Raw genomic sequence first — 10,964 nt, 5'->3', positions numbered from 1 at the left:
GTACGACGGAGAGGAAGGGAGACGGTAGCCTAATGAGATCTGAGGACAACACGACAACAATGTCAGGAAAGTTCACCTGCGGAGCCACATTCTGCCGTGAACTGAAGCCGTTTCCAGTCATTCGGGGAGACCAACAGGTGTCAAATTCATACCGGGAAACAGGCTTCATACTGTAAATGCAAGGTCTGTCTGCTCTTATTTTTACATAAGGTGTCAGACATTAATCACATGCTTGTAGGACTGCTTGTAGGTATGTGATTGAAGACTTTATTGTGTTGTCTGTGTGTTTTCCTCTGCCGTCCTTACATCCGTTCCTGCAAAAGCTAGAGACAGGTAAAAGTAAAAAAGTGTAGTTTGACATGTCCATCTTAATTATTCTTTGATCTGCTCACAGAGGAAAAAGGAGACAGACGTCGTTTGTGTCTGTTCGTGGTATGGAGGTCATGAGTGTCAGACTCAAACAGGGGCTTTTTAAAAAGAGTCTCTGTGTGTTCTCAAGCAGTGCAGATGCAGAGCACAAGTGTCACCTAGTGGACGGCAGCAGTATTGCAGCCTCACTTAGAATTGCAAATCACGGCAGAAAGGCTGTTAATGGGCTTGCTTGCATCCTAGTCGCCTTCAGCAATATGTTTCATTATTTCTTGTTCAATACTGATGCATTTTCTTCTGTATTCCTTACACACATATATAGTCAGTAGTTACTAATAATCTAATCAGCACCACATTAGCCTGAATAAGCATTAGGAAATGGGTGGATTAAATTGATCGATTTTCCTATAATTTGATTAGAAATACAAATGATAGATAATAAATGCACAAATGTGGCATTTGTGGCGGGAAAATCACAAATGAGAAGAAGTAATGTGACCTTACAGGCCCTCACTGATCCCATCCCGCCACCCTCATTGCATAACGATGAGTATACATTTGAGGAATGATCGAGCCCTTCAGCAAGCAACAGCAACTCATGTCCATTCTCGCTGACAGTGATGCTATTGACAGCCATCTTGAGCAATGATATGAGTCATGGGTTTTTTGGCCCTGTTGTTCTCCTAGGTCACACACTCCTGATAAACCCTATGCTGCAAATGCTAATCTCATGATGGTAAAAAAAATATAAAAATAAACTAAACTTCAAAACTTGTGCCATGAATGATGAAGTAACATGCCCTCTGTGCCCTCTGTGCCCTCCGCATGCACCAGATTTCCTCAAACCGGAGGTTTTCCTTCCTAAAGTTCAGCTGAGGGTTGCATCATGCATATTTCAGAACTCCTGATGTGGAGACACAGGGTGGATCTGCTTTTTATTAGGCATTCATATTTATTTCTGTTCATTTCTCCTCCCTTTCTTTGTTTTTTAAAGAGAGTTTATGTAGTGGTCAGAACATCTGGGTCCGTCTGTGTGTTTGTCTTCCGCTGACCTGAAACAACTCCATCGATGTCGCGCCTCCACGCCTTTCTAAACAGAATCCAGCTCTCGGTGGCTGATTGTATTTACTTCTGCGAAGCTACGCCTCTGATCTTCTCTCCTTCCACCCGCAAAAGTGCTGCGTCTGCTGCGGCCCATTTGGTTATATACATAGACACACGTGTGCCGCGGCCTCTATATATGAAAAAAACAAAACAAATCTGTGCTCTGTGTAAATATGGATACACAATGTCACTCACACAGGCAGGCATCTGAGCACGCATGCGGAACCGCGCACCGGCCTCTTTTTCTGCTGACGGTACATCTGCCGCCCAGATGTGCGTTGCACTCCGAGGTGCTGCCGAACGCAGGATGTTTTGCATTCCCCCTGTGGAACATGTGAGGCGTTCCTGTGGGCCGTCCGTCTGGCTGCATTAGTCTGTGTGTCATGGGGATCTGTTTGCCTCAGCCCCTCGTTGGCTGGCTCCAGGGGTTTGGGCACGTCCGCTAGCATGCTAATTCGGGGCAGATGTGGGATGCTGAATCAGGTGGCGAGAGGAAACTCCGGCCCTAGCAGGAGGGAGACACTGGCTGCCCTGTGTGGTGGCCCAGCCCTGCAAAATCCTCCCAGCCTAAGCTTCCCTGCTCCTGCGTTTGTCACATCTGGTGAATGATATTTGAACATGTGCTGAAGCGTATACCTTCCATGTGCATGTTTTGAGGACTAGTGACCTCACTGATAGCTAAAAAATAGACATTTGAGTCCTCATCTTTACTGCGCTATTTCCAGGCGCGCCATTTAAAACAATCTACAGTGAAGATTCTCATTGATCCATTCAGGGTATATCTAAAAACAAAGCTAAAGCCAAGGCAGCTGGACAAATCCGGGATTTGGGATTTTATTTGGAACATCTGTGGTCGCTGCACACCTGAAACTTTCATGGCAAGGCCCAATCTTCACCTGGATGGTGGATGAGTGGTGAAACACACTGAAGAAAACTCAAACAAATCCAGCTGCCCTAGTTTTAGCGTTGTTTTAGATCATCTAAATCATCATCGTTCACCAAGTTAACTCCTAAAACCTAGCAACTTCACAACATTACTATACAGGTCTACAGAGCAGGAAACGCAAACACTGAGAAAACCATACCTCCTAACTTCTTTGACGGATTTAAAGGATAATAACGGTAATATTATTGTCAAACTCTGTGCTCCATTTAAGTCCCACCTCCACAAAAAGGCACTTAGATAATGTGGCTGAAGCATCTGATCATCTGACCGGCCACTTATGAGTTGTAATAATGTCTGTGCTCTCCCGGATCCCAGTAATCACATCAGCACAATGTCGATGAATTGATTGAATTTATTCACTGATTAAAAACAACTCTGCACAGCTGTAGTCACAGCCACATCGTTTAAATCCAAATTTACAGAGGAGCCATTTCCAAAGCGGCGTGTTCCCTAATGTGACACTGGAGTAAAACCTAAAAGATTAAAGTAATTCTTTCCCTTTACGAGTCGGTAACTGGTCGGCGAATTCGAAATGTAGACGGTGACTAAGCACAAGAGTCTATCATCAAATCCCCGTGAACGCTGAGAACACACGACATCGCTGCCCAGTCCTGTTCTTTGCATTAGTCTCGGTTGGTGTGGAAAATGTGCGGTTAATGCGGCACGAAAAGCGTGGAGGCACACTTCAGATGGCACAGATCCAGGAGAGAAGCAAGAGGAAGACGAAGGGGTTTTACAGTAGGTTAGCATGGCGGATGCTGCAGTACAGTACGTGTAACAATGAAGACGACTTTGTAGATAAGTGGTTGCATGTGTTTTCTCCATGCAGCAGAGAAAAGTGGACGTAATCACTGCTCCTACTGTAGTGAAGCGGCTGGTTAATGTGCAACAAATAGGTCGACTGAGCGTAAAGCTGGTGCATCATTACTATTAAAGTGCACAAGACAGTGACAGTGGCAGTATCAGCAAATCAAGAATTGTTCTCTTTCCTTGTTCTTCCATGAACTCCACAGATTTTACACAATCAATTTGACACCACCGTAGCTACTGTGACAGCACAGACCCAAAACGCCGTAGCTACGTGCACCTCCTCAGAAATGTAACTATGCACCACGGTGACGCAGAGCTGTGATTGGTCCGCTTGGTAGTAGCATGTTTCCTCTTCAGTATTTCCGGCTGCTTCTCCATCTCTGCAGTTTTTGAATTGATTGTGTTGGATCAATAAAGATGGAACACACTGAGGAAAGGTTAACTGAGAAGGTTTGGGGATACGAACGAATTTGTGTGACTCGTGTTCGGCGAACTTTCGGCGAAAGTTTCAGTCACCATTGTTGAAAGTGAAGCAGGAAACAAAAATTAACCCGACTGGCAAAAAACACAGCGCAGACTAGCTAGGCTACGTACGTAGGTTACGGCGTCTATGTCCTGCAGTATCTTAAATGAGTTTTAAGCTTTAAGTTTTAAAGGCATTGCAAACTTAGTGTACAGACCTTGAAAGACATTAAAAAGCTGTAATCCATATGCACCAGTTGTACAACGTTTTACAAATAATGGAGAGAAAAAAGTCAGGATATTCATGCAAACCCCTAGTTTTCTAATTTTTTCTAAAAACTTTTCTTAGTTTTATTCCAAATATTGATGGAAACTTCACAGGACTATAGAAAATACATCTTTATATGGTCTATTGATGACATTTATGTCCAAAAGTTCTTATAAATTCTACACAACTGTTGAAAGTAAATAAATTCTACATGCCTGTAGTTTATCATGATTATGTGCGTGACTCTCAAACATGTTAAAGTGATATTTCAGGAACAGTTTGTACCCTTTTTCAATGTTTCCCAGCTTCAATGATTTCATCCTGACCCTGAATCACTCTTTCCCATGATTCCCTGCTTCTCTCCCATGACTATGCACACAGTCGACCTCTTGCCTTTTTTTTTTTTTTGTCTTTCTCTCCTCAGTATCACATCTTGAGGCGAGCGAGCCCTGCCGTTGGCCGGCATCTCCACGAACAGATTCCAGCCAGACCCGAGCAATTGTTGCCCTCACGCCACCTGCTATAAGGTCATGGTCTCAGATTGGGACGGCTCAGGACGTGCACCGTGTGTGTGTGTGTGTGGATGCATGTGTCTGCGAGTGCGTGTCAGTGTATAGGGTATAGAGGATGCTTTAACACACACACACACATAACTGACACCGCATGGGGCTCCATTGTGTCCTAATCAGTACACCAGGAACTGAATAACCAGTGTGTCGTCCATCCTTCGCTCCAGTTGACTGAGTACGGCGAGATAGGGACAGCGAGAGACGGAGAGCTGGAATCCCCTTTGATCAGAGTGTCCGTTATTCAATGGGATGTGGCGTTGCTGGGGGTGTGGAGCAGGAGGAGGCTGCTGGGGCCGAGCACAGGGAGAGAGTGCTCAATTGTCTTGTCCCTTTCTTTTTCGGGTTGCTCACCCCCACCAAGAAGCCGATATCGAGGTCGTGACCTTTTTTGCCCCCCCCCCTTTTCCCCGTGCCTCATCGGAGCTCATATTTGAAGGACGCTTTCTGTCACATGTAGCTGTTGATCAACCCCCTTTTCATAAACGTATCCACTCCAACTGTCTTACGCAAGTATGCCTATGTCGGCTTCTCAAGGGATGTGGCGAATGAGGCGTTGGCTGGGTTGGTGCGGGGGGGTGGGTGGGTGCTTTGTGAGCTTTTTGTTTTTGTCAGGGGAGTAGATTAAAGACAAAAACTGACGAGAACCGGACCAATTGACGGCATCGATGTGAGTGAGTTTTACCGATGGCAGCATCTGTTGCTGGGAGTGTGGTGAACGCTTTCGCAAAAAAGAACCACAAGCGTTTCCTGAGAACTGGAGGAGGGGTACAGCAGAAGGGGAGCTGTTTGCTGCGAGAGTCTGGAGTTATTTACTCCATTGTTATATCTGTGTACAGCCAAGCCATCAAAGAGCAGAACATTTGGTCATCAACAGCGCTGCTGTGTTTGACAGCTGTAGAACATATTTCCTCCTGGAGACGCAGCGCGGAGCAATGAGTCTGCACAAAGAACATCTGAGACGCCCTGGAACGAAAAAAGACACAACACCAGATATCCATGTGAACGGCACAATGCAGGGTGTTACTAATCGGCAATTATTTTAAAAAAAGAAACAAAATCCAATTTTTCAAACATGTGAGATACTACGAGTCCTTGGCTCACAGTAGTGACACTGATTAGTCAGACAGATTAAGATGGTTAGTGGTGGAGGACAAAAATAACATCCAATTGTGAAACGCAACGCCGGCGGAGTGTGCGGCTATGTGTAGTTTCAGTCCAAGGCGAAAAGAATTCTGCAATTAGACTCGTAATTGATTTATCACAAATCATCCAGGAACAGTCTGGGGAATATGATAATCTAATCCATCTGAAACCATTTTAACAGTTTCAAAAATTTGATTTAGGAAGGGGAGAAATGGAGCACGTTAGCGGATGTTGCAGTAGAGAATTAAAATCCGTGCGGAGAGGAGGTCAGAGAGGTGAGTAAAGACGTCTGACATTTGATTCCAGCGACATTGTTCCATTTTTTCTCTAGTTCCCTTAATTTTAACCACATGTTCAATATTGTCATCATATGAAAATAAACGATTTAATATGAATGTGAATGAATTTGAGAAAGGGGAAGTGGTCCGTGAAACCACAAACACGTCAGTGAACGTATAAAACAAAAGGTTTTCACCCACGAGAACCTTTGAGCCAGACTTAAATGAATAAATAGATAAATGAGCATAAGCTTTCACAGCTGATCTATTGAAACGTCTATTTTCAGAATGTCATCCTATTACATATCACTTTTTATTTTGCTTTTAATACCCCTAGCGTACACTTAGACGTAGGTGTGATGCTCTTCTGTCTATCTAGTTTGATGTTCGGTCACGTTATAATTGCATTAAAACTTTTTTATTATTATTGTTTCAGCTGTTTACCATAAAATACAGAAGTTGCAGTCTCTCTGCTTTAATTTGAGGGTAGTCACGTTTGAATTATAGGAAAGGTGCAACCATTTCATATGGCATGTTCAGGGGCTTCATTGTGAAATGAACATAATCATAAATATTATTTAAATTTCTTAACACTTTGCAGGCAACAGCTGCCCAAAGCTCAGTTGTTCTTTGCTCGTGGGTCTTTTCTCTTTTTGGTTTTGTCTTGGCCAAGTGAAATGCAGCTTGATCAGGTTGACATTAGCTGACTGACTGTGAGCATTTCAGTAAAGTCCACTTCTTTACCATCAGACACTCCCGGTTGCTTACACAGTATGTTGTGGGTCATTTTCCATCTGTTCTGTGAATTAAAATCCAGTCATAGTAGTTTAATTTGGCCTGGAGTCTGAGCAGAGACTTTATCTCTAAACCCGTTCTGCATTTTAAAGCCATTTTCATTATAAATTTGTAATTTAAATATATTTTTAATATGTCATTGTCCCAACATAATTTAACCCAATGAAAGTTGTGGCTGACGCGGTGGCTGCAGCTTTGGCGGCCTCTTGTGGTCAAGTTGGAAAAAGCAACTTGACCACAAGTCAGCTGTACGCATTGGGTGCTGCACAGCTACTGTCCAGCAGAGGGCAGCGTTTCGCTAAAATTGTAAAATAATTTGAACTTCTGCTTCTTAAACAAGACTTCATGATCTCACTTTCTCTCTTATTTTATTCCCTTTAATTTCATCTCTTTGATTATCTCTTTACCTCCTTTTGTTCTCCATCCATCGCTCTTTCACTGTCAGCTTTGCTAAAGTTGCACACAGACAGGCGACACCGCACAGTCAGGCAAACCATACTGCAGTCTGGTTCTTGAGTTGTTCAGCAGAGACCTGTTTTTTTTTTTTTTTTTCTCTCTATACTGCTCTAGTCTGCTCTGCTTGAGTCTGTTAAAACCATCATTCTGCCCCCCCTCCAACCTACACCCTCTGTTTATTCTCTCTCCATGAAAACTGTTCTTCATCCCCCTTCTCTGTCGCCGTCTTCTCCCAATATTTTCTCTAATTTTTCTTCCTCTGCCACCTCCTTCCCTCCGCGCCTTTGCTGCTCTCCTCCCTATACCTCCATTCTTCGAAATCCATCTTTTCCTTCCCTTCTGCGACCCAGCGCTGTCAGAGTCATTGACAACATGGGTATGACATCAGCCCCCCGCTCGCTGAGATGAAAGAGGCTGACATCTGATCTGCTCAGAAAAAAAAAAGAAAGAAAGAAAGAAAGCTTGGAGGGGGTGGGAAAGGAAAATGTGTGCTCGTGTTGTTTTGGATCTTTTCACGAGGCCCAACTCATATTTCTCAACTTTCTATGTCTCCATAGAAAAAGATGCAACAACACCAGGATGCAGACCTCGAGGCTTTTACATCAAGTAAGGCCTCAGCATCAACAAATCACAACTTCATTATTTTTATCGATTTGTACAGTTTTTATTTGTTAGTCATTACTTTACGTCTTGCACGTTCACAAAGCTGTTAAACGCTGTGTGGTCTCTATTAATGTCCAGTCCTGTTACCGTCATGAGCTCGCTGAAAGAAATTCCAGGCAGAGCTTGAATTTTGATCCGATTTATCGATTTTTGATCTGTAAAAGAAGACATTTCAGAACCAATCAGGCCCTGAGCACAGTTCAAGTCATACTAACTGTGTGGCTGTAGAGTAATAATGTCTACGCTCTTCAATTCTTACTGAAATAACTAAAGTAATTTAAACTATCTGATGGATTGTTGTGACGTTTGGTGCAGACATTGACATTCTCTGTACTTTGTGCAGAAGTTAGCACGCTACTCAGATAAACAGATAGATTAAAATCAGAAAAGCAAAGCTCTCTTCTCAAACCCCACCGAGAAGTTGCTTTGTATACGTTGCTCAAGATTAGGGAGTAAGTACAAACTGAGAAACACCACAGACCCTGACGTCTTACAAGCCCGTAGACGCTTGTTTTCTGTTTAAATTTGCTTATTTTTTCCTCAATCAGGACATTCCTGGAAAAATCTCCTTGACATTTAGGGACCACCATCAGTAGCCACACATGGGATAATATTTGTTTCGGTGCCTCGGATGCAGTGAGTCGACCTACGCACGATATTTGTAGGCATACAGTATGTGTGCGTTGGTTTACAAGCTTGTCACACCCCTCTCTGTCCAGTCCCATGTGGACGTCTGGTGGATCCCTTCAACAACAAAGTGTTCACACTGATAACAAACACCTCCCAGCGCTGAGTGACCAGTGGGTTTATGGCTTCATAAGTGGTTTGTGGATATAGTTAACATGTCTGCAGCATCTGGGAATGTCTAGGAAAGATAATAGTGTTATTATTACTAACTGCTAAATGAGAAATGCTCATATTTACTTGTCAAATCAAAATGTTGTCACTGTTAACATGTGTGTGGTATGTCTGGGGCCCCTTGAAGAAGCAAAGGTGCTAATCCCTTTGTGGTGCATTCACACCCTGACCTGTATTCTTCAGGGAGGAAAAGACATCAAGCTTTCAGCGGGTGGAGTATACAGGCAGGGGTGAGGCTCCGGGTCCAGGTCGTATGAAGATCTGTGTGGGCCTCGCACCTTGTCTGTGAGAGCTGTTCTCACTCTGCAACCGCCCGTCACCTCCAACACCAGCAACAGATGTACAGCTTTCACACGTTCGCTCAGGCCTCCCCCAGGCGACCAGCTGCAGGAAATAACAAAACACATCAAATGAGAGAAAAGTTTCTATTTTATGTTGAATTACAAGAGAGGTAATTGTACCGTACTTTGAAAAGTAACAGTTACAGTTGGAGAGCATTTCTTGCTTTGTCTTCTCCTATTTCCAGTCTTAATGCTAAGATAAGCTAACTGTCCTTATAATGAGCCTACATAGAAGAAATTGGTTTTGATTAAAGATTGATTAATAATTCTCCATCAGAAAAAGGATAACCTCAGTGTCAAATGAGATCTAAAGATAACAAACTACTTCCAACTACAGCTACGGTGGTAAAATACTGCAGCCAGTTTAGCATTTGCACATTGATGCAACAGCATCAACAACAAAACACCAAAACGTCACAGAGGTCATTTTTCTGCAAAACGACTGATTTTTATTTCGATACTTAAAGGGGAACTACCATTTTTTACAACCTGGACCTTATTTCTGACATAAAGTATGATCGTTTACTCATTTGGAGTCATTCGGACGATATTTAGATTTGTGTATATCCATATAGTGGGAGTGACTGGGGCACCGCATTGCAGCCTCTAAATAACGCATTATCTGTTTAGAAACTCGTTCATTTCTCCAATATTTCGTTATGATACACTAGTGCTATTCCCCGTTGAGTCCAGAGTTACCTGTTATCATCATCCAGGGTCTGTAGATTGAAATGAACGAGTTTCGCAGCAGATAATGTGTTATTTAGAGGCTGCGTTTCGGTGCCCCAGTCAATCCCATTATATGGACATACGCGGATCTAAATATTGTCCGAATGACTCCAAATGACAACAAAGTTATATGGGTGAGTAAACGATCGTATTTTATGCCAGAAATAAGGTCCAGGTTGTAAAAAAAACGGTAGTTCCCCTTTAAAGCTGCAGCACGGAGCATTTGTCTCCCCCTTTTGGCAGTGAGAGTAATTACACATGTCCACATTTCTGGAAAGTCTCACACTTGTGTTTTGAAAGCGTCAGAAGAAGAATATATTGTTTAAACATGTAAAGCTAACTCGTCCAAAATCAGCAAAGCGACATCCGTGTCTGGAGGATATCTGTTTGATTCATCGATTGATTAATTTTCATTAGTATTGTATGAGCTTGTTTAGCAAGAGAATGGAACAGACATTCATTTAGATGTCCTGCTCTCCAGCTTTAAAATACTGGAGATAGTTTGATTGATATGATTCTTAGTAACTTTAGGATTTTTACTTATCACTAAATAATTTTACATTGCTATATTAGCTATTTTAGTCAAGTAAAATATCTGATCTACCACCTACAGTCTCATATAAAGTTTGTAGAGTGCACACATACATTTTGAATTCTCGTGTCTGTAAAGCGATGACATCCAAACCTCACATCCTCTCTGCCCGTGTCAGACAAAGCTCTTATCAAAGCTGGATCTTATCGTCTCTGAATGCAAAACACTCTGTAGCCACTCACACTGGGCCTGACGCGGCGCAGGACCTCATCCAAGCTCTCCCCAGAGGAGCTAAAGCCTCCGGGCTGGGGAGTCACAGTTTACAATGCTGGGTTTTCTCCATTTTATGCTCTCATAGTCTCCATTGTCCTCGAGCTTTCACTGCTCCCCGTGCGCAGGGTTTCAAAAGATCATGTGACATTGCCTCATCCTCTGTTTGCAAGACGCCCTGCTTTTTTCTATCCCCACCCTGTTTTACTGTGTTTTTTTTATTTTTTTTCAATTCTCTAAACACACATGCACGCTATCTGGCAGTACACTCTAATTCTATCTCTCACTCCATCATTCCTCTTCTCCTTTGGTTCTTTCTCGCCCGATTCGCCATGTCCCTGTGTAAACAGAGAGAGCATTGTGCCCCGGCA

At 43.0% G+C, this 10,964-nt stretch overlaps 1 long non-coding RNA gene across 1 annotated transcript; it reads right to left on the bottom strand.

Annotated features, from left to right (window-relative positions):
- Positions 1-7,737: 7,737 nt before the first annotated feature.
- Positions 7,738-10,698, bottom strand: LOC311505060. Its single transcript, XR_014699649.1, has 3 exons — positions 10,566-10,698; positions 8,892-9,105; positions 7,738-8,018 (listed from the first exon to the last, which is right to left on the bottom strand). It is a non-coding gene; the product is annotated as an uncharacterized lncRNA (long non-coding RNA).
- Between the last annotated feature and the right edge of the window lie 266 nt (positions 10,699-10,964).

This window comes from Chelon labrosus, assembly GCF_963514085.1.
Source record: "Chelon labrosus genome assembly, chromosome: 20".
NCBI classification, from domain to species: Eukaryota; Metazoa; Chordata; class Actinopteri; order Mugiliformes; family Mugilidae; genus Chelon; species Chelon labrosus.
Note: the sequence above shows the minus strand (reverse complement) of the source record. Positions and strands in the feature narration are given on the sequence as shown.